The 23,299-nt window shown below is 44.6% G+C and overlaps 3 non-coding genes across 3 annotated transcripts; all 3 read right to left on the bottom strand.

The window, feature by feature from the left end:
• Positions 1-476: 476 nt before the first annotated feature.
• Positions 477-548, bottom strand: TRNAP-AGG (transfer RNA proline (anticodon AGG)). Its single transcript has one exon. It is a non-coding gene; the product is annotated as a tRNA-Pro (tRNA).
• Positions 549-7,413: 6,865 nt separating this feature from the next.
• TRNAP-UGG (transfer RNA proline (anticodon UGG)) lies at positions 7,414-7,485 on the bottom strand. The gene has a single exon. It is a non-coding gene; the product is annotated as a tRNA-Pro (tRNA).
• A 5,096-nt stretch (positions 7,486-12,581) lies between these two features.
• On the bottom strand, positions 12,582-12,655 carry TRNAP-AGG (transfer RNA proline (anticodon AGG)). The gene has a single exon. It is a non-coding gene; the product is annotated as a tRNA-Pro (tRNA).
• Positions 12,656-23,299: the final 10,644 nt, after the last annotated feature.

Below are 23,299 nucleotides of genomic sequence, written 5' to 3'. Positions count from 1 at the left end.
AATAATATTTTAGCTAGAAGTAAATTATCCATAAAAAACTTCAAAACCGCCACCCTCACCGGTAAAAGACGCTCGGGAAACGAGGAATTGCGCGAAAGGAAAATGTGGATGGCAACGCCAAGCTACCTTCATGCTCCAAACGCCCTACTTTCTTGAAAAAAAAAATAAAAAAACCAAAAAATGAGATTGGACCTCGTCCGGGATTTGAACCCGGGACCTGTCACACCCAAAACCAGAATCTTACCCCTAGACCAACGAGCCAACACATGCAACTAAACATTATTGAGGAGAACAATATTATAGCTAGAAGTTAATTACCCCTACTAAATTTCAAATCTGCCACCGTCACCAGTAAAAGACACTTGGGAAAAGAGGAATCGCGCAAAAAGAAAATGCGGATGGCAACGCCAAGCTACATTCATGCTCCAAAGCTCTATTTTTTGAAAAAAAAAATTATAAAAACTGAAAAAGAAATTGGGCTCGTCTGGGATTTAAACCCGGGACCTCTCGCACCCTAAGCGAGAATCATACCCCTAGACCAACGAGCCAATTTTTTTTAATGAATGACAATATCACCAGTAAAGTACACAGAACATGCTTCATCAGAAGTCAGGCAAACACACACAAGTGTCAAGAACGGGAAGCCACTCCGGAACGGGACAAAAGTCTCGACAACACTGCGCACTTGAGCAGCTGCTTCTCGGAAGACAGATCTAGTCGACCGTGGTGGCTCGGCGTGTCTATCGATCATGCGAATTTTCCATAATGAATAAAGTCCCAACAACATAAACAAGTCGTAAGGAGTACTATCAGTCAGACTCTTTTTGAACGGAAGGAAACTTATACCACGGGCTGTGATTGGAAGTTCTTTTCTTAACGTTCTTTTTAGAATGTCCCAAATATAAAAAGCATCACGACAATGATTAAAACAATGCTCTATAGTCTCAGGTTGGTTGCAGAGTCTACAATTCACTGTCCAGTGTACGTATATTTATTTTACATTCAGCCACGTTTTCACTGGCAGCATGGAAGTGTGCAGTTTAAAGAAAAAAGTTTTCGCTGAAGGAGATATACACATTCTACGTACACGAAATATTACATCGTGACCAGACAGAAGCGAATATGGCTTTTGTTAAGCAGGTTCGGGGAAAAGATTATTCACAAGTGCAGCGGTTAAATTTGTTCTGTCAATAGTATACAAATACTCTAAGGTAAACCTGGCTTTCAAAAAACTGACAGTATCAACAATTTCTTTTAGGAATTCCCGCAACGGCAATTCCTTAGCAACGCTTGTTGTGACATGAATAAAAGGAAGGTGGTAACATAGACGGTTACGAATAACCACTAATAGAAATGGGTGGCATACACCCTTGAGGTAGAAAAATCGCTACACCAACTGTCGCACGAACAAATGCACAAGGCCAAGGCCACCCTTTTCAAGTGGAAGAAAAAGATGGTCTCTTCTTATGGGTTCCCAGGAAGAGCTCCAAATAAAGCAGGCAAATATCCTATGAAAGGCTTCAATGTGTACCCGAGAGCAATGCAACACCTGCAGAATATAAATAAGCTTCGATACAAGGAATATATTGCACGCTTTCGCTCTGGCAAAAATGGAAAGCTCCCGTCCGTGCCATGTTGCCACCTTTCGGCGGATCGTAGTTATCGCAGCGGTCCAGTGTGGGCCGCTGTTACGATAGTTATCAAGAGGCACACCAAGGTATTTCATAGGAGTCACATTCCAATGAATATTTGCGAAGACCGAAGGAGTTGTAGCCCACATGCCTAGCCAGAATCCACTACTTTTATCAAAATTTATGCTGGCGCCAGCGACTTTACAGAAACGTAGTGTTGACTGCTTCTTGAACGCTGGGTTTATCAGCGCAAAAGAAGGCAATGTCATCTGCATAAGCTAGAACTTTAACTTCCTCAGCATCATATCGGTAGCCTCTTATGCTGGACTTTAGAAGCACACTTAAACATAATGATTCTAGATAAATTGCAAAAAGCAAAGGTGACAACGGACATCCCTGAAGTACAGATGAATTTAACTCTATTATATTGGAAAGTGTGCGATTTACAATTAGCCTAGTTGTGCACTTTTTATAACAGAGTGAGATACTATTGTATAGTACATCACCCAACTGCAGGTGTCTTAGGAGCCGGAACAAAAAGCATGCTTTGCCTTATCAAAGGCTTTTGCAAGGTCTATTTGAAGGAGGGCTACTTGGTCCATGCTACCATCTATACACTCAAGAACTGAACGTGCAATATGAATGTTTGTCTGTATAGAGCGACCACGAATGCCACACGTTTGGTGGTCCTCTACACATTTGGTAATCACTGTCTGTAGCCAATTTGTCAATAAATTAGCAAATAATTTGTAGTCAACGTTACATAACGATATAGGCCAGTATTCGTTAACTCCATTTAATGCGTTAGGATCAGCACTTTTTGGAATTAATGTTGTATGGCTCTGATAGAAAGAAGGAGGAAGTTCACCACGGTCATAAGTCTCTTTAAAAAGTTGCTCAAGGAAAGGTATCAGAAGTTCCTGAAAAGCTATGTAAAATTCGCCACTAAAGCCATCTGGGCCAGGAGTTTTGTTTTTCTGCAACGTTGTTATTGCAAATCTAATTTTCTCTCTGGTTATTGGCCCCTCTACAGAGAGTCTATCATCATCTTCTAACTGAGGCACAAGGGCAATGAAGTGGTTAGCTTCTTCCTTAAAATTCTCCTGAAGCTCAGCCGCGGTGAACAAACATTTGTAATAATCTTCAAATGCGGCTCTTATTTCACATGTCACTGTGCAAAGATAACCCCGCGACTCAATTTGCAGTATCTGTTTAGAAAGTGCATATCTCTTTTCATCCCCGAGGGATTTTTTAGTGGGTTCCTCTTCAGTGAAATGGGTAACACGGGAACAAATCTTAGCTCCTCTGTATAAATCTGTATCATGTTTTTGTATCGGTGCTCGAATCACATTTATCTCGTCCCCGTACAATCCCGGCTGTTGACTTTCAAAAGTATGGAGCTTATGAAGTCATTCATAAAGATAGCGCTTTTCAGCTTTTTTTCTTTGCGCTATTTCGCATGAAATACTAATTGCCTGATACTTGACTCTTTCTTTGAACCTTTCCAATTGAGCGAAAGTTGGTAGCTGTCGACACTGTGCTACCTCTTGTAAAGATTCTTTTACTATTTTAACAAAACAATCTTCGCGCAACAACTGTACGTTAAGCTTCCATAGGTCCCAGTTTAGAGGGGTTTTACGAAAATTTTTAGGACCTCAAGAAACAGTGACCAAGCAATGGTCTGTAAAAAATATGGGCTTTACAGCATAATTATGAGTGTGAGACCATAAGCTTAGAAATACATATACACGATCAAGCCGAGCATGAGAGATGCCTTGAAAGTGCGTGAACCTCACCGAGGAAGGCGCACGCGCTCCCACATCTATTAAATTGTGGTCATTCAATAGTGTCTGCAATAAAGCTGCACTTGCATCATAACGATTTGTTATATATGAATGATCTCTAGTGTCACAAACACAATTAAAGTCTCCAAAAACTACCAAATTTCTGTCAGTGTTTAGTAGCGAAGTTAAAGAAAGGAAAAAAGAATTTTTTCATTCACTTTGGAGGGAGCATAGACAGATAAACCGCCAATTATGGGAATGAAAAGATGAGTCGCAACAAATGAGGCGTCCTTCCCCATCAACATGTAGTGACATCAAAATATGATTCAAGTGCTTTATAATTATTAAAAAGCATCCAGCGGATCCACCACGTGCTGGGCTGATGTATAAATTGTAATCACGGAAAACTTCAAGTGCAAGATCGGCGTCACGAGCAGCGGAAATCTTAGTCTCTTGCACTGCAAGTACATCAATGTTGTACTGCTCAAGCACGTGGCACAACTGCCACTGACGCCTTACATTCCTCAAGCCACGTACGTTGAGTGTCGCTACACACATGGGAAACGTTAGCGCGGTAGCCATTTTGATATCTTACTACTTTTGTAGGTCACCTTTAGCCACAGGTCAACCTGTGGCTTTACCTCCTTTGCACTTTTTAGGAGAACTTTCCTCGGGACGCTGGCATAGGCGGCGCGTTTCTCGGTCCCCAAAGAAGGTGACACGTGCACCACACGAAGACACTTGCTCTGTCGTGTCTGGCGCACTCGTTGTTTCTTCATCGGTGACCGGTGCCTGACGCTTCCTTGTCTGACTGCAATCCATTCCTTCTTGTTCCTCATTGTCAGGAGGCTTGTCCTTAAGGCCTTCCAAGTGGTGTTCGTCAGCAGCATTGCATTCATTTATGCTTTCACTGGAGTCGTTAGCGGTGTTATTTTGCGTGCCAAGGGTATCCATTGACAAGTGTTCCGCTTCCTTTAAGGCACCTTCTGCTCCTCCCGCTGCTTCTCCTGTCACACCAACTACCTCAGTGACATCCATAAGATGATCGAGACGTTGGTCTTCTGTGCCTTGGCTAGAACGGAGTTTGTTGGCATAAGTCGACACGCAGGCATCCGACGAGTGACCAAAACGCTGGCATTGCAAGCACCTCGGTGTTTTGCACTATCGTCGTACATGCCCCACTCGCTTGCACCAAAGACACAGTGGAGACCTACCGGGAATAAGTACGAGGCATTGGTGGCCATAGATTGACATAAGGTGTGGTATTGAGCTCACAGTGATGGTGTCCTTGAGCTCCAAGGCAACGTCTCTATTTGTTGTCATCCATTGTACCACTCCTGCACATCTCCATGCCTCTCTTTCAACGGACTTCACAACGCCGTAAGCTTGGAACGCCTCTTCAACACGTCGCGATTCAAGATGAGGCGGAAGCTAAAGTAATTTCAGCCTAGTATTCTTGGTGTCCGGATTTAGCAACATGCACTTCAGCCCTTTTACACGGTGCTCACCACAAGTGACGAGTTTCTGTTTCGCCATGCTGTTTGCACACGTAATCATCAATACATGGCTCATTTTATACTGGCCAACTCCAATAATGTCCGCTGTGCTTACCACTTTAAGCAGCGCATCACGGAAGTCTGGGGCACGGTACGGCCTACCACTCAAGTCGGCATGAAGGAAAACGGAATTCAAAACATCGTTACCGGTTGGGAGACGTGGCAGGACGACTTTATAGCTTGAGTCTTCGTCATCAAACGGAGTCGATGGTCCTCGTCCGTTGGCCGATACGCTGTTACCAGCAGAGAGCCAGCAGCAGAGCCTACACACGCGAACGAACACTAATGAGGAAAACAATGTTTTTGCTAAAAGTAAATTACCCCTAAAATATTTAAAAACTGCCACAGTCCCCGAGAAAAGACTCTCGGAAAAAAAGGAATCACGCAAAAGGAAAATGTGGATGGCAACGCCAACCTATCTTCTTGCTCCTAACGCTCTACATTTGAAAAAAAACATTAAAAACTGAAAAACACATCGGGCTCCTCCGGGATAAGAACCCGGGACTTCTCGCACCCTAAGCGATTATCATACCCTTAGACCAACAGCCAACACATGCAAATAAACACTAATGAGGAAAACAATGTTTTTCCAAGAAGTAAATTACCTATATAAAATTTCAAAACCGACATCTCCACTGCAGGAAAAGGCACTCGGAAAAAGAAGAATCACGCAAAAGGAAAATGCGAATGGCGACGCCGACCTAACTTCATGCTCCAAACCCACTACTTTATCAAAAAATAAATAAACTGAAAAAGACATCGGGCTCGTCCGGGATTAGAACCCGAGACCTCTCGCACCCTAATCAATAATTGTACTCCTAGACCAACGAGCCAACACTTGCAAATAAACACTAATGTGGTAAACAATATTTTTAGCTAGGAGTAAATTACCCCTACAAAATTTCAAAACCGCCACTCTCACCAGTAAAAGACGCCTGGGAAACGAGGAATCGCGCAAAACAAAAATGTGGATGGCGAAGCCAAGCTAGCTTCATGCTCCAAACGCCCTACTTTTTTTTAAAAGCAAATGATAAACTTGAAAAGAAAGGGGCTCATCCAAGATTTGAACCCGAGACCTCTCGCACTCAAAGCGAGAATAATACCCCTAGACCAACAACCCAACACATGCCAATAAACATTAATGAGAAAAACAATATTTTAGCTAGAAGTGGGTTACCCTACAAAAATTCAAAACTGCCACTCTCACCAGTAAAAGGCGCTTTTGAAATGAGGAATCGCGCAAAAAAAAATGCGCATGGCGACGCCAACCTAGCTTCATGCTCCAAACGCCCTGCGTTTTTTTTGAAAAAAATTATCAAACTGAAAAAGAAATAGGGCTCGTCCGGGATTTGAATCCGGGACGTCTCACACCCTAAGCGAGAATCATACCCCTAGACCAACTAGCCTACACGTGCGAATTAACACTAATGAGGAAAACAATGTTTTTGATTGATTGATATGTGGGGTTTAACGTCCCAAAACCACTATATGATTATGAGAGACGCCGTAGTGGAGGGCTCCGGAAATTTAGACCACCTGGGGTTCTTTAACGTGCACCCAAATCTGAGCACACGGGCCTACAACATTTCCGCCTCCATCGGAAATGCAGCCGCCGCAGCCGGGATTCGAACCCGCGCCCTGCGGGTCAGCAGCCGAGTACCTTAGGCACTAGACCACCGCGGCGGGGCGAAAACAATGTTTTTGCTAGAAGTAAATTACTTCTAAAAAATTTCAAAACTGCCACAGTCACCGAGAAAAGACGCTCGGGAAAAAAGGAATCACGCTAAAGGAAAGTGTGGATGGCGACGCTAACCTATCTTCTTGCTCCAAACGCTCTACATTTGAAAAAAACATTAAAAACTGAAAAACACATTTGGCTCCTCCGGGATATGAACCCGGAACCTCTCGCACCCTTAGCGAGTATCATACCCTTACACCAACAGCCAACACATGCCAATTAACACCAATGAGGAAAACAATGTTTTTCCAAGAAGTAAATTAGCCCTAAATATTTCAAAACCGACATCTCCGCCAGGAAAAGACGCTCGGAAAAAGAAGAATCGCGCAAAGCAAAAATGCGAATGGCAACGCCAACCTAACTTCATGCTCCAAACCCACTACTTTTTAAAAAAATTAAAAAAACTGAAAAAGACATCGGGCTCGTCCGGGATTGGAACCCGGGACCTCTCACACCCTAAGCGATAATCATACCCTTAGACCAACGAGCCAACACATGCAAATAAACACCAATGAGGAAAGCAATATTTTAGCTAGAAGTAAATTACCCATACAAAACTTCAAAACCGCCATCCTCACCGGTAAAAGATGCTCGGGAAACGAGGAATCGCGCAAAAGGAAAATGTGGATGGGAATGCCAAGGTACCTTCATGCTCCAAACGCCCTACTTTTTTGAAAAAAAAATAATAAATTAAAAAAGAAATCGGGCTCGTCCGGGATTTGAACCCGGGACCTCTCACACCCAAAGCGAGAATCATACCTCTAGATCAACGAGCCAATTTTTTTATTGCCTGCTTAGACGTGCACATAGAAACACAAATACAGTCAGGGATCAAAAGTAATAATGCAAGGCACATAAGACATAGATACATAAATGGGCATGGTTAAAAGGAGCAACCAAACTTTGGCTGACATGTAATGGCTAAAATCGTCTCATCTTCATGAGTGGCTCGATCCTCGATACCCATTCAGGTATCGGATCTAAAGATTTATGTGCTTCCAGGAACCTGCCCACTGATTCGCGGAAGTACTCGTGTGCCGATCATGCATCTATATGTACATGTCGTACGGCCATGCAGGCCTTCCATATGCAGTGCAAACCCACTAGCATAACAGCGTCAAACGGGACACCTTCTTCGTTGTCCACAGTTAGGAAAGGAATTCTTTGTGGGTCTAAAAGGATGTCTTTCTTTAGCGTTCTTTGTAATATATCCCAGAAGAACACGCCCTTCCAGCATTCTAAGAAAACGTGCTCAATAGTTTCGGGCTTTTTACATAAGAAACAGTGCACACCCCATGGTACATACATTCCTTTTTCCTGTAGGCTTGTTTTTACCTCTAGTGTCCCGGTGTGCAATCTGAAGAAAAAGGACTTGGCTCCTGGAGCTACATACATATGTATACACGCTTGAGGACATCAGTTCCAGACTTGGCACTATATATTGTGCGATACAAAGGCACGGGGAGTAGTATATCCACAAGATCTTTGTATAGCTTCCTTCGTTTGTCTCCCACCAGATATTCGCATGAGAATCGAGCACGCAAAAAATTATAAGCCATCACAACCTCCTTCAAAAAACCGAAAACCCCGCCTTCAATACATTCGGTGGATATCACAAAGTCTGGCACAAGTTCGATAAGTCTGAGCTGTAATGCAGTGCGCAAAAAAGGGTCCTTCACATCCCTAAGGAAGCAGAACCGGTTCACTATTTGCCTCAGGAATAAGTGCGACAGGCCAAGGCCTCCATCACGTACACGTCGGAACAAGTTGGTGCGGCTCGTCCTCTCCCATAGCGATCCCCAAATAAAGACAGTCAGAATTCTGTGGAGCTTTTGTATGTTAATGCGCGAACAGTACAAAACACTCAACACATACCAAAGTTTGGTAATGAAAAACACATTACACACCGTGGTACGTGCAATCATAGACAATTCCGAGTCTTTTGTTCTCTCAGTCCTTGCGCGCATTTCCGCAACTTGGTTCTGCCAGTATGGTTCACTCTCACGGTAAAACTCTAATGGGGCGCCTAGGTATTTCGTGGGAATGGAAACCTATTCCATGTTGGCAAAGATACTTGGTGTCATTGTCCATGCTCCATGCCAGATTCTGAGGCTCTTGCCCCAGTTAACTGCACTGCCACTAGCAACACAATAACGCTTCACGATTTCCACAGTTTTCATGATACTGGCGTGGTCCCCACAAAACACTGCGATGTCGTCCGCATAAGCGAGTAGTTTTACGCCCGCTTGCTGCATTTTAAATCCATTGATACAGTTAGCCCATATTACGCTGAGGCACAAGGGCTCGATATATAAAGCGAAAAGTAACGGCGACAGTGGGCATCCTTGGCGCACCGACCGCTGCACTTCGATAAGCTCTCCTACTGACTTATTTATTATCAGCCTTGTCGTGCAACCCCTGTACGCCAATGCGACACCTTCCATATTAACAGATCCTACGTTCACGTACTCCAGAATGGTATGTCGTGCGGTACCCGGTCGAACGCCTTTTCCAGATCCAACTGGAGAATTGCGACCTTCTTGCACAATACGTCACAACACTTGAGTATGCTTCTCGCCGTATGAATGTTCGTGAAAATGGTGCGTTCCTTGATACCACACGTCTGGTGTGGTCCAACTATATCTTTCACTACTGTTTGCAGTCCTTTAGCCAACAATTTCACGAATATATTATAGTGGACGTTCGCTAAGCTGATAGGGCGATAAGCTGTTACCCGCTTTAGAGTGTCGCCATCATCTGTTTTCGGGATAATAACTGTGTGTGTGGACAGGAATGAAGGTGGTAGTCGTTTGCGCTCATATGCATCGTCTAAAATTGCAGCCAGTATAGGGGCCGTACTTGAACGCCTTGTAAAAATCGGCTCCTACCCCGTCGGACCCGGGAGATTTCCCACGTTTCAAATCATCTATCGCCACCGCAATCTCACCGGCCGTAATACGGCACTATAACATTTCCTTTCAGCTATCGTCAATCTTTGGCATTAAAGGCATGAATTCCGTCTCGAAACCCTCCACGTCCACCGGGAAACGTCTGAGCAGCTTTCTGTAGAACGCTGTGAACACGTGTTCCATGCCGCTCTGTTCATATAAGATAACACCGTCTTGTTCAACTTCGTGAATCTTGTTCCGGCGGGCCCACTTTCTTTCCTTTGCGAGGGCTCTTTTGGTTGGCGCCTCGCCTGTTATCGTTGCTTCTACTCTAGCTCGCACCAACGCCCCCTGATAGCGTTCGATATTGGCCTGCTCAAGTTTTTGCTTCAGTGTGTTAATGTCGTCTTTGAACGTCCCAGGCGATAGGCTTTCTTCGTATCTTAGCATTTGCATGCTTTGCCGCAGGTTTTCCTCGTGCTTATTCGTTTCGTGCTTTATAGCGCTGGCTCGTTCAAGTGCCTTCAATTTAGCTGTTTGCTTAAATGTTTCCCATTTCTCACATATTGTTGTGTTTGTCTGGTTCTTTATCTCTTCGAGCAGGGCTAACACTTTCTCACAGTAAACACCAACCTCCAAAATTTTAGCATTAACTTTCCATAGTTCCCACGCAAACGTATTTCGGTTTTTTGCTTTGTTATTACCGTCGAACATCACTAGACAATGGTCACTAAATGACACCGGCTGCACACGATATTCTTGCGCAAGTGCTATCGATTCAGCCGGAACGTACACTCTGTCCAGTCGGGCGTGACTGGCTGCTTGGAAATGCGTGAAGTGCACAAAGCGGTCGTAATCTAACCATTCTGCCACGTCCTCAAGCCCGTATTCATCAATTATTTCGCGAAGCTCAGCCGTGCTGGCGTCTCAGTACGCTGTACCACTTGATTTATCACGCGCTGCCAGTACACAATTGAAGTCCCCCATCAGTACCAGGTTCCTTTCGACATTGCAGTAATTTCTGACACTCTCGAAGAAATGTCTTCGTTCGTCGAGTAAATTAGGAGCATAAAGGCATATCACTCGCCATTCAACTGAGCCATAACGAAACTCACACAAAACCATGCGCCCCGCCAAGTCTGACCTCACAACCCTCACTTCAAGGCCCGGGTGTTGGCGCACAAAAAGAACGCACCCCGCGGATCGCCCTATGGCGTGACTCACACCCGCGTAGTACATTGACATGAAAGGTAGCACCATACTCTTGGTCTCATCATCACTTCCAATTTTGGTTTCTTGTATGGCAATGATGTCTAAATCATGTTCAATCACCAGTCTATACAACAGTCGTTGTTTTCTCCTCGCCGCAAGCCCTCGAACATTGATTGTGGCAAATCGCAAGGGTTTATCTGGCAGCGCCATTGGAATTATTTATAATAGAGACCCAGAGTATGGGCATATGCTCCTGTCTACACATGACCTTGGGGCCTGCAACATAGGTCGGGGCTTCCACAGCTTACTGCTACGTGACCGGTGGCGGTGGCGGCGGCATCGTCGTCGCCGTCAGCCTCCAATCCTGTGGGATGTTCGGCCGTGGCCGCACTGTCGGTCGACGTACGGGGGCTGCTTTTGCTGGAGGTTCACCGGGACTGCTTGGGTCGGTAGATTCACTCTCTCCCTCGGCGCCTTCGTGTGATCGCTTATTCGTGGTGGTTCCCTCCTTTGAAATGTCCATTTCTTCCACTACTTCCTTGTTGATCACCTCTGTCACGTTGCTTTTGTCCTCCTGCGTCTGCAATGCTTCCGAGGAATCATTTTTCACCAACAATGCATCTTTGGCTTTGAGGTTCGTCGACTATACGTGGGCACTCACCTAAAATTTGCTCAGCTGGCACGCTGTCCATCGTGGCACTTTCTGCCTCCACTCTCGCTGCTGCCTCAGAATCTGCTTCGTCTATTAGGAGCTCCGAAGTGTCGTCGCTCCCCACGGGCCCTGCTACAATGGCGCAGGTGCGCACGCATTCCGACTCGTTGTGTACAAAGCGATGACACAACGTGCACCGTGGTACCTTAAGTCCCGACGAATGTGTCTGGTGCACTGGCAACGAAGGCATAGCGGTGCCCTTCCCAGCACCACCACAAGAGCCAGCTCACCAGCAATCCTTATTTGATAGGGCAAATCTTCTGGCTTGACTACCGCTTCAAGTGTCACCGTCACATTTCGCGTTGTTGACGCTTTGTCAGCCACACCACTGACCTTCCACCGTTCCTTGATAATGTCCGTCACTCTGCCATAGTTCAGGAAGGCCGCTCGCACCTTGTCATCCGGTACGGTAGGCAAGAGCCAGTGCAGCTTCAACCGAAGCTCCTGGTTCGATGGATTGATGAGGAGGCAACGCTGGCCCTTCACTTTCACTTCTGCTTTTTCCAGCAGCCTTTTCGCACCTTCGGCACAATTGAACGTGACAGACCAAACGTGATTCACTTGATACCCCCCAAAGCCGTAACCTTGGAGAGCAGTTCCTAATCACTCAGCGTATCCCTGAAGTCTTCTACACGGTAGGGCCGTGCCCTCACATCCGCATGCACAAAAGCGGTATTCAAAACCAGACGTTCTGAAGGCAGACTAGACAGAGCAACGCGATACTCGTTGTCCGAGGCAGCTATCACCCAGTTTCTGCGGCCAGAAACGGCCGCTGAAACCGCTTCGCCAGAGCCCATTCCAAACGCGTCCGCTCGCTATCGCGGCCGGAAGTGGAATCAGACCAACGAGCCAACACACGCAAATAAACAATAATGAGGAGAACAATATTTTAGCTAGAAGTGAATTACTCCCACTAAATTTCAAAACGGCCACCGTCACCAGTAAAAGACGCTTGGGAAACGAGGAATCGCGCAAAAAGAAAATGCGGATGGCAACGCCAAGCAACCTTCACGCTCCAAACGCCCTACTTTTTTGAAAAAAATTATAAAACTGAAAGAAATTGGGCTCGTCTGGGATTTGAACCCAGGACCTTTCGCACCCTAAGCGAGAATCATACCCCTAGACCAACGAGCAAGCACAAGCAAATTAACACTAATGTTTTTGCTAGAAGTTAATTACCCCTAAAATATTTCAAAACTGCCACAGTCACCAAGAAAAGACGCCCGGGAAAAAAGGAATCGCGCAAAACAAAAATGTGGATGGCGACGCCAACCTATCTTCTTGCTCCAAACGCTGTACATTTGAAAAAAAAACATTAAAAACTGAAAAACACATCGTGCTCCTCCGAGATATGAACCCGGAACCTCTCGCACCCTAAGCGATTATCATACACTTATACCAACAGCCAACACATGCAATTTAACACTAATGAGTAAAACGATGTTTTTCTAAGAAGTAAATGACCTTAAAATATTTCAAAACTGACATCTCCACCGGGAAAAGACGCTCGGAAAAAGAAGAGTCGCGCAAAAGGAAAATGCGAACGGCAACGCCAACCTAACTTCATGCTCCAAAATCACTACTTATTAAAAAATTTTGAAAAACTGAAAACACATCGGGCTCGTCCGGGATTGCAACCCGGGACCTCTCACACCCTAAGCGATAATCATACCCCTTGACCAATGATCCAACACATGCAAATAATAACTAATGAGGAAAACAGTACTTTAGCTAGAAGTAAATTACCCATACAAAATTTCAAAACTGCCACCCTCACCGGTGAAAGACGCTCGGGAAACAAGGAATCGCGCAAAAGGAAATTGTGGATGGCAATGCCAAGCTACCTTCGTGCTCCAAACGCCCTACTTTATTGAAAAAATATAAAATTAAAAAAAAATTGAGCTCGTCCGCGATTTGAACCCGGAACCTCTCGCACCCAAAGCGAGAATCATACCCCTAGACCAACGAGCCAACACACGCAAATAAACATTAATGAGGAGAACAATATTTTAGCTAGAAGTGAATTACCCCTACCAAATTTTAAATCTGCCACCGTCACCAGTAAAATACACTTGGGAAACGAGGAATCGCGCAAAAAAAATGCGGATGGTTTCGCCAACCTAGCTTCATGCTCCAAACGCCCTACTTTTTTAAAAAAAAGTTATAAAACTTGAAAAATACTTGGGCTCGTACAGGATTTGAACCCGGGACCTCTCGCACCCTAGGCCAGAATCAACCCCTAGACCAACGAGCATTTTTTTCTTTATCGCCTGTCTTCGGCTCACGTAAATATACACATATTAACAGATAATTACACAACACAATTCAAAACATTGTAAAAAACGTGGCTCAATTGATGTGGCCACGCATCTGTTAAAATGTTTTCATCGTCAATAGTAAATCGACGCGCGGCAACCACTCTGGGGTGAATCCCTGCAAATTTGTTCGTCCACAAAATTTCTTATATATTCTTTGAAGTACTGGGTGGGCGCTCGTGCATCTACATCAAAGTGCATGGCTCTCATTTTAGATTTCCAAATGCTATGAAGAGCCATAAGCATTGTCATATCATATGTGGTACCGTCGTCACTTTGTATTTGCTAATAGTGGATGCCATGTGCAACAATGGGGAAATCTTTTTTGATCGTGCGCTGAAGCACGTCCCAGAGAAAGACAGCGTCCCAACAGTCAAGGAATACGTGCTCAATTGTCTCCTCCTTTCTGCATATTATGCAATGCGTGCCCCAAGGAACGTAAAACCCCTTTGCAGCCATCCAGGTTTTGACGTTCAGCGTACCGGTATGAAATTTAAAAAAGAAATTCTTAGCACCTGGCGGTATTTTCATCGCCTTGACGCGCTTTAGTACAGTGAGGCCATGGCTTACTATGTAAAGAACCGATACAAAGGCACTGGTAAAAATACATCACATAGGTCCTTGTTCAACTTTTTACGTCGGACTTGACTCAAGTATTTAAGTGAAAACCGCACTGACAGAAACCTACAAGAAAGTACAACTTCGCGGAGAAAGCCATAAATGCCACCAGGTACGCTGAAGGTTGATACAACCTTGTTAGGCAAGTGTGGCCCCAGGCGAAGTTGACAGACAGTGCGAAGGAATGGGTTGTCGACGTCTCTAAAGAAACAAAATTGATTGACTACCTGTCTGAAAAACAAATGCGACAAGCCCAGTCCTCCATTTCGCACTTGAAGGAATAAATTGGTGCGACTCGATCTTTCCCAAGACAATTCCCACACGAAGACAGTGAACACACGGTGAAATGTTTGGATTGATTGATATGTGGAGTTAAACGTTCCAAAACCACATTATGATTATGAGAGACGCCGTAGTGGAGGGCTCCGGAAATTTCGACCACCTGGGGTTCTTTACCGTGCACCCAAATCTGTGTACACGGGCCTACAACATTTCCACCTCCATCGGAAATGCAGCCGCCGCAGCCGGGATTCGAACCCGCGACGTGCGGGTCAGCAGCCGAGTACCTTAGCCACTAGACCACCGCGGCGGGGCGAAATTTTTGGATGTTTACCCTTGAACAATGAAGACTTGTAAGATATACCAAATTTTACTCATTAAAGATATGTTGGAAATTATGGCTTTAGAAAACATAGACCAATTCCAGCCATTCCACTTGTTCACTCTTTCCCGCAGGTTATCCACTTGGCTCCTTCAGTACGAATCGCTGTCCTTGTAGCATTCGAGAAAGGCACCCAAGTATTTCACCGGTGTCGTAACGAACTTTATGCTGGCAAAACTCTCTGGGGTTTCTGCCCAGTCACCGTGCCAAAAGCCAAGGCATTTTCCCCAGTTTACAGCGCTGCCACTTGCTGCACAGAAGTTAGTAACGCATTTGACAGCATCTGCTATGCTGTCAGAGTCCGCGCAAAAAATGGCAATATCGTCCGCAGAAGCCAACAGCCGGACTTCAACCTCGTGAAGCTTAAACCCACCGACGGAGTCATTTTCTATGACACTCAAACAAAAGGACTCTATGTACAAACAAAACAATAGTGGTGAGAGAGGACAACACTGACGGACCGAACGCTTGACTGGGATGCGCTTCCCCACCACCTTGTTAACGATTAGCCGCGTTGAGCAGTCTCGGTACGCCATGGCAACCCCCTCTTTGATTATTTTTCCTAAATTCACATAATATAGGATGCACAGCAGAATTTCATGAGGCACCCTGTCGAAAGCCTTCTCGAGATCGATTTGCAGCATTGCCACTCGCGCACCAATGGCGTCGCAACATTTGAGGATGCTCCGGACTGCGTGTATATTAGTGAGGATAGTTGGACCTTTAATGCCGCACGTCTGATGCGGCCCCACGAGCTCCGTAATGACTGTTTGCAACTTTTTAGCTAGGTTTTTATAAATATCTTGTAATCTCCATTAGTGAGGCAGATTGGGCGGTAAGAATTTACTCTGTGCCGTGAAACGGGGTCTTCCGATTTTGGTATAAGAACAGTGTGAGAGGATGAAAAGGACGGGGGTAATATTTTCAGCTCAAATGCCTCATTATAAACGTCGGCTAAGACTGGTGTTATTTCTAACTTGAAACACTTATAAAAGGCGGAAGTCAGACCATCCGGGCCAGGCGATTTCCCGTGATGCATACTTTCAATAGCACTGTTAACTTCCTCTTCCGAAATGGGTTCCTCCAATAATTCTTTTGCATTATTGTCAAGCTTTGGCATCAGCGGTAAAAAATCTTTTTTAAAACGATCGACATCAACTGAGCTGGCGGCGAATAAACCATTGAAGTGCGCAAAGAAAGCACGCTCGATAACATCTGCGACATCGCTGACTTCACCCTCGTGTTCAATTTCTGTTATCTGATTACGTCGTGCATGCCACTTTTCTGAACCCAACGCCCTTATTTGACGGTGCTTCTGCTATTATCAGTCGCTCGGCTCTTGCCCGAACCATAGCACCGCGGTATTTTTCGACATCGAACCGCTCAATTTTACATTTCAATGCGCGAATATCTTTAATAAACATGCCGGGCATTCTACATGCTTCGAGGAGCAATTTTTCTAGGTTTCGGCGCATGTGCTTTTCTTCTGCTCCTTTTTCTCTGCTTATAACGCTTGAGCGTTCCAAAGCCTTCAATTTAACGACCTGCTTGAAGTTCTCCCATTTTCCTCTAAACGTCTTTTTACTGCGAACTTTCATTTCTTCAACTTCCGTCATTACTTCCATAAATTTTTCATCACTCAGCAGATTCGAATTCAATTTCCATAGTTGCCACTCGAAGGTCCTTTCCGTTTCTTTCGTGCTAGCTACTACAAAGCTAACCAAGCAGTGGTCACTAAATGAAACGGCGTTAACACGGTATGCCTTGCAAAGCGGTACCAATTCAACACTCACGTACGCCCTATCTAGTCGGGCGTGGCTGGCTGCCTGAAAGTGGGTTTACTGTATAGTCCGGCCACCACCGAGACTTTCAGCCACATTCTCCAAACCATGTTCTCTTACTGTATCGCTTAAGACAGCGGTACTTGCATCCCTGTAATGTCGTTCGCTAGTTTTGTCTTTGGCTGAAAGGACGCAGTTGAAATCGCCAATAATGATTAGGAGCCTGTTACGTTTGGTATACTGCTTTAGTTGTTCGAAAAATATGCGTCTTTCGTCAGTGACAGTTGGTGCGTACAAGCATATTACGCGCCATTCCAATCCCGAAAACAAAAGATCACATACAATGAGCCGACCAGACGGACATGACGTTGAGGCTTCTATTTTGGCACCCATACTCTGTCTGACGAACAACACGCAGCCGGAAGAAGTCCCTACGCATGGCTAACTATAGCAGAATACCATGGCAAGAATTGGCGCACCATGCCCCCAGTTTCATTGTTGCCATGAACTTTAGTCTCTTGGACTGCCAGTATGTCAAGGTCGAGGTCACTTACGAGTCGATAAAGCTGACATTGTTTTCTCCGTGAGGCCAGGCCACGCACATTAAAAGTGGCCACACGGATTTAATTTTCTATTTGCACCATTGTATGGCTACGAAAACGCCAGAGGCATGGCATTTACCTAACAACTGCAACTCCCTCCTGAACGCCTTTTCCCAGTACAGTCCTTAAGGTGGCGAAGGCGGCGTTTCCGCCGTCTTGCGCTCCGACGTCGGGCTTACCTGCAGCTTCACACCGCACTCTTCTTGACAGCATGACGACCCATCTTCCACAGTAGAGTTTGGGTTAACTCTTGCTGTTTCTTCTGAGTCTGCTTCGTTCATGAGGTTCTCCAGTGCGTCACTTTCCTGCGCTGGTCCGGTCACACTGGCATCAGCGGCCCGTTCGGGCCGCTGATACCGCTTCGTCGGAGCCGAACATTGCGCGACCGTATCGCTCGAACGCCGGAAGTGGAATCCTAGACCAACGAGCCAACACATGCGAAGTAACACTAATGAGTAAATCAATGTTTTTGTTAGAAGTAAATTACCACTGAAAAATTTCAAAACTGCCTCAGTCACCGAGAAAAGACGCTCGGGAAAAAAGGAATCACGCAAAATGAAAATGTGGATGGCGACGCCAACCTATCTTAATGATTCAAACGCTTTTCATTTGAAAAAAAACATTAAAAACTGAAAAACACATCGGGCTCCTCCGAGATAGGAACCCCGGACCTCTCGCACCCTAAGCGAATATCATACCCTTAGACCAACAGCCAACACATGCAATTTAACAGTAATGAGAAAAACAATGTTTTTGCAAGAAGTAAATTACCTTAAAATATTTCAAAACTGACATCTCCACCAGTCAAAGACGCTCGGAAAAAGAAGAGTCGCGCAAAAAGTAAATGCGAAAGACGCTCGGAAAAAGAAGAATCGCGCAAAAGGTAAATTCGAATTGCAACGCCAACCTAACTTCATGCTCGAAATCAACTACATTTAAAAAAATAAAAAAAATGAAAAACACATCGGGCTCATCCGGGATTGCAACCCGGGACCTCTCACACCCTAAGCGATAATCGTACTCCTAGACCAACGAGCCAACACACGCTAATAAACAATAATGAGGAGAACAATATTTTAGCTAGAACTGAATTACCCCCACTAAATTTTAAGCCCGCCACTATCACCAGTAAAACACACTTAGGAAACGAGCAATCGCGCAAAAAAATGCGGATGGCGACACCGAGCTACCTTCATGCTCCAAACGCCCTACTTTTCAAAAAAATTATGAAACTGAAAAAAACTTGGGCTCGTCCGCGATTTGAACGCGGACCTCTCGCACCCTAAGCGAGAATCATACCCCTAGACCAATGAGCCGACACATGCAAATTAACACTAATGAGGAAAACAATTTTTTCGCTAGAAGTGAATTGTCTCTAAAATACTTCAAAACTGCCACAGTCACCGAGAAAAGACGCTAGAGAAAAAGTAATAGCGCAAAATAAAAATGTGGATGGTGACGCCAACCTTACTTCTTGCTTCAAACGCTGTACATATGAAAAAAAAAACATTAAAATTGAAAAACACACCGGGCTGCTCCGAGATATGATCCCAGGACCTCTCGCACCCTAAGCGAATATCACACCTTTAGACCAACAGCCAACACATGCAATTTAACACTAATGAGTAAAACAATGTTTTTCTAAGAAGTAAATTACCTGAAGATATTTCAAAACAGACATCTCCACCGGGAAAAGACGCTCCGAAAAAGAAGAGTCGCGCAAAAGGAAAATGCTAATGGCAACGCCAACCTAACTTCATGCTCCAAACGCCCTACTTTTTGAAAAAAAAATATAACTAAAGAAGAAATCAGGCTCGTCCGGGATTTGAACCCGGGACCTCTCGCACCCCAAGCAAGATTCACACCCCTAGACCAACGAGCTTTCTTTTCTTTATTGCCTGCTTCGCAAACAGTACAAATCAATATAAGAATACAGTGCAGTGTCACGTGTAAAAGTGCTGTCACATCTTCCAGCACATGGGTGTTAAAAAGGCAGACGCTTTATGCCCACCAACTTATCTAAACATGGCAACCACTCTAGCTTATCTTGTGCCTCGTATGCAGTCATAAAATACTGTACACTTTCTATGAAGTACTCTCGAGCGGGCCGGGGATTCACGTCTACGTTTCGCACTGCCATCCGTGTTCGCCACACACTGTGAAGAACCAATACCATGAACATATCGTAGAACACACCGCCTACATTTATGACTGGCAAAAAACGGATGCCATACTGTGTAAATGGCAGGTCTTTTTTCAGGGTCCTTTGAAGGATGTCCCAGAGAAAAACTGCATCAGTGCAGTCTAGAAAGATGTGGTCAACTGTCTCAAGTTTTCTGCAGATAATGCAATCAACTGACGGGACGAATATTCCTTTTTCTCGGAGCCATGGATTGGTATGGAGTGTGCCACTGTGGAGTTTGAAAAAGAATGTCTTCATTGATGGTCTAATTTGCATCTTCTTCAGTCTATTCAAGACATCATCTCCGGGCCCATTAGAGTACAATGTTCTATACAGAGGCTCTGGCAACATGGTTTCTACGAAGTCCTTGTACAGTCTCTTTCACGAAACCCCAGAGAGATACTCCATCAAAAATCGCACTCTTAATATTTCCAGAGCAGCAATCACTTCTTTCATGTACCCCTTAGGTCTTTTTGTCACCCCATTGACTGTGGTTACAATAAAATCAGGCAAAAAAATGGGACAGCCGCACATGTATCAACGTTCTCAAAAAACGATCATCTTGATCTCGTAAAAAAACAAACCTAGATACTATCTGTTTCAGGAACAAGTGTACAAGACCAAGCCCCCCCCCCCCCCCCCCCCACTTTTCACAGCCGTAACAGATTTGTTCGGCTTGTCCTTTCCCACGTGGACGCCCAGATAAACACTGCGATCACTCTGTGTAGCTTTTGTACAGCAACACGTGACATGAATAGCACTTGTAAAACATACCATACCCGTGAAATAAGAAATATGTTGCTCACTGTTGACCTCGTAAACATTAAGAAATCGCGCCCACCCCAGGTTTTTGTCTTGTCTCTTAGTTGCTCTGTCTCTTGTTTCCAATATTCTGTTGTGTCTCTGTAATGTTGGAGAGGTACCCCTAAGTACTTTTCAGGTATAACCTTCCATGCAATGCTTTCAAATATTGATGGTGTTCTCTGCCAATTTCCGTGCCATATTCCAAGACATTTACTTCAGTTGACTTTACTATCAGTGCAATCACAGAAGAATTTCACATCGTTTAGTGCTTCTCTAATACTCTCCCAATCTTCGCAGAACACAGCAATATCGTCGGCGTAACTAAGTATTTTGACCTCTGCAGACATCAAATGAAACCCCCGCACCTGATTATTCTGTATGACTTTCTGACATAGAGGTTCTAAATAGATAGCAAAAAGCAGTGCCGATGCAGGGCATCCTTGTTTTACACTCGATAAGACTAGTATATTATCACTAAGCTGTTTGTTTATTACAATTCTCGTAGTGCATCCCGTGTACGCCATTCGGACCCCTTCCAACACCACAGACCCTATAATGACATAGTCAGGAATGCTGAAAAGTATGTCATGGTTCACGCGGTCAAGTGCCTTCTCGAGATCGATTTGTAGCATAGCTACTTTACAGTCAAACTCATCGCAGCATTCTAACATATTTCGGGCAATATGAATGTTCGTCATAATTGTTCTTCCTTTTATGCCACAAGTCTGATGTGGTCCGACTATTTTTGTAATCACTGTTTGGATTCGCCTGGCCAAAACACCCATGAATATTTTGTAGTCAACATTCGCTAGGGTTATGGGTCTGTAGGATGTGACGGACAGCTGTTTTCTGGGATCTTCAGTTTTTCGGATTAACACGATGTGTGTTCTCTGAAAAGATATTGGTTACTCTTTCCTTTCGTATGCCTCATCTAACACATTCCACAAAGCTTCTGCCACAATATTTTTAAATTTCTTATAGAATGCTACACCTAGTCCATCTGGACCGGGTGTTTTACCGTTTTTCATTTTTTCAATGGTGATTTCGATTTCTCTGACCGAAATGGGTGCTTCTAATCTCGCTTTTACGTCATGCTCAAGCTTAGCCATAAGTGACAAGAAACGCCGACTATACGTACTCGTGTCCGCTCTGACGCCCCCCAACAGCTCTTGGAAATATTCCACAAACGCGTGCTCAATCTCGGTTTTATCTGTGGTGACTTCATTTTTGTATTCTATCGCCCTTATCTCGTTTCTTGTCGCGTAGCTCTTTTCATCTGTGACGGCACATTTTGTGGGAACCTCGCCACACCTTAATCTTTCGGCGCGTGCGCGTACCACCGCTCCTTTGTACCTTTCTGTATCCGCGGCTTCTAATTCTTGTTTCACTCTTCTTACTTCTTTACTGCGCACTCCTGGTTGCGCACATTCTTGACATAACAAAAAATCAAGCTCGCATTGCAGTTGTCTTTCTTTTTTCAGGTAAGTGCGTTTTATTGAACCTGACCTTCCAATCGCTTCTATTTTTACTTTTTCCTTGAAGCACTCCCATGTGTACATTGAACTACTTGCGTTACCATTCACCACTTCTTTTAATTCCTTTTCAGCGTTTTCTACAAACTTCTAATCCTCAAGTAGCTTTCCATTTAACTTCCAGAGTCCCGAATTGAATTTGGGCTTTTCTTTTTTTAATAATGGTGAACATTACTAGACTATGGTCACTAAATGAAACATTCTTCACTGCGTAGCCCTGGTACATAGGAAGCAGGGACGTAGACACGTATGTTCTGTCAAGTCTAGCTTGACTGTTGAGCTGGTAATGCGTATAGTGAGTACCCTGCGCCAGTACATATCCCACGTCTTCCAAGTTTCGCTCACGCGCCATGGAATCCAATACAAAGGCACTATAGTCACGCACAAGGGTTCTACATGTCCTGTCATCGGCATTACACACACAGTTGAAATCGCCTAGAAGTATAACTGCCTTCTCGCATGATAGATACGTATCAAGACTTTCAAACAATATTTTCCTATCTTGCTGTCTATTTGGCGCATATACGCACAGCACGCGCCAACTAATGCCGGAAAGAAGAAAATCACATGCAATTAATCGCCCTTCATTATCACTGTGTACACTTTTTTCGACAATGCCAATTGTGTTTCTTATAAAGAGAAGACATCCGCCTGAAGTACCTACAGATAGACTGACACATATATTGTATCTGGAGCGGAAGTTCAAAAATATTGTGTCCATCTGCTCTTCTTATTCAATTTTCGTTTCCTGCACAGCGGCGATATCAACGTCATTTTCAAGAAACAAACGACGTAACTGATATTGTCGCCTCTTCGAGCGTAAACCTCTAACGTTAAAAGTTGCGACGCGTAGGGCTGATTCTACATTGAAAGCCATGTTTTTTGTTTGGGGGGAGTACAAAACACAGTGTTTACTTAAGGTGAACGTTTCTAAAAAACGGCTTTAGTTTTACTGAAAATTTTGCGGCAATCGGTCCAGGTTTTACAAAGGCATGGTGTGTGTAAACTCCGCTCATTTACGGGTTACTTTCCATCCGGAAAAAGGCACAAAAAACTCAAGTCCCAGAAAGCTTTTGCGAAGGCTGTCTGGCCTCCGCCCGTAGATTAGTCTGCAAGTACGGCCGTGGCTTCATCGTTCGTCGCCTCATTCCTGTGGTTTTTGCTGGTGGTTCTTCTCGACCAACGTCTCCGGAGGTAGTGAAGTCTTCACCAACAATGTCTCTTGGTCGCTTTCCAGCTAGTCCACTGTCTGCGCTGTCGCTTATTTCCATGTCGTCTTGCAG

This window comes from Rhipicephalus microplus, chromosome X (genome assembly GCF_043290135.1).
Source record: "Rhipicephalus microplus isolate Deutch F79 chromosome X, USDA_Rmic, whole genome shotgun sequence".
Taxonomy (NCBI): domain Eukaryota; kingdom Metazoa; phylum Arthropoda; class Arachnida; order Ixodida; family Ixodidae; genus Rhipicephalus; species Rhipicephalus microplus.
Note: the sequence above shows the minus strand (reverse complement) of the source record. Positions and strands in the feature narration are given on the sequence as shown.